Source organism: Aplysia californica, unplaced genomic scaffold (assembly GCF_000002075.1).
Source record: "Aplysia californica isolate F4 #8 unplaced genomic scaffold, AplCal3.0 scaffold00123, whole genome shotgun sequence".
NCBI classification, from domain to species: Eukaryota; Metazoa; Mollusca; class Gastropoda; order Aplysiida; family Aplysiidae; genus Aplysia; species Aplysia californica.
This window is the reverse complement of record NW_004797393.1, coordinates 43493-44499: the sequence shown is the minus strand read 5'-3', so window position 1 is coordinate 44499 and position 1007 is coordinate 43493. Positions and strand designations below refer to the sequence as shown.

At 41.2% G+C, this 1007-nt stretch overlaps 1 protein-coding gene across 1 annotated transcript in view; it reads right to left on the bottom strand.

Moving 5' to 3' along the window:
* The window catches only part of LOC101854318, a 65748-nt gene that overhangs the window by 56610 nt on the left and 8131 nt on the right, over positions 1 to 1007 (bottom strand). The window lies entirely within an intron of this gene.

Below are 1007 nucleotides of genomic sequence, written 5' to 3'. Positions count from 1 at the left end.
CCCCCCCCCCCCCACCCGTCAGCTATTTTGCCCACTTCAAACAATGGTTTGATGCACTGGTCTGGGAGTCAAAATAACATTCAACTCAACCCCATTTGATCATAATCTCATTCGCATATTAATTGCTTTCCCGCTAAAGTGTTCCTATCGCGTAGACTATCTCACAGGGTTGTGGTCGACAGCCAGCGCGTATAGGTCTATATTTTATCTTTGGTTTAGTGTAAATTTAAACGTGTGTACTAGCTGTTGCAAGAAGAACTTCATCAATAAGAAGAAGTAGGCCAGCTGTTGGCCTACATCTCGCGGTAGGCCTCTAATACTATGTTCTACTCTTAGATTTGTTTTGTTTTGTGATTTGGTTGTTTATTTGTTTGTGCTTTTGGTAAGATTGAAGAATACCGGACCAGCGGACTGACTTTGCCTATGTCTCAACCTTAGGAATTTATGATTTTCCCGTTTTTAATATCTCTCAATGGAGAATCTCGGACCGGTAGATCTATTCATTAAAATTTTGTCAGGGGGGAGACCCCCCTGAACCCCGCCTCCTCCACCCCAACCACCCGCCCCACTTTCTCGCGCATTAATGTACGATCTCGAGTGGTCCGGTATTCTTCAATCTTCCCGTGCTTTTTATGTTTTGTTTTGTTTTCTGAGAAAAAAAGGGGGAGGGGTTGGATGGAGTAGGCTAACAATTTATGACCCACTGCTGTTAACTTATTTTCTAAAACTCAAAACTTTAAAGCCAGTTTTCTCCCCTTTTCACTTTAGACCCCCTGTGCTACAAAAAGTGTCATATCTCAGCTCATATTTATCCAAATTGACTCAAATACAGTGCAAAATACTCAGAATGCCTGCACTTAATGCTGGGGAAGTTAACTGAAAACTTTTGTTCTGAAGGTTAGACTGCTTTTTCCTGTGGGCCAACACATATTACAGAAATAGAGGATAATTAGCTGTTAACTAAAGAGTAAATCATTGCAGGTCATTAAAACAGTGTTTCGTCAATT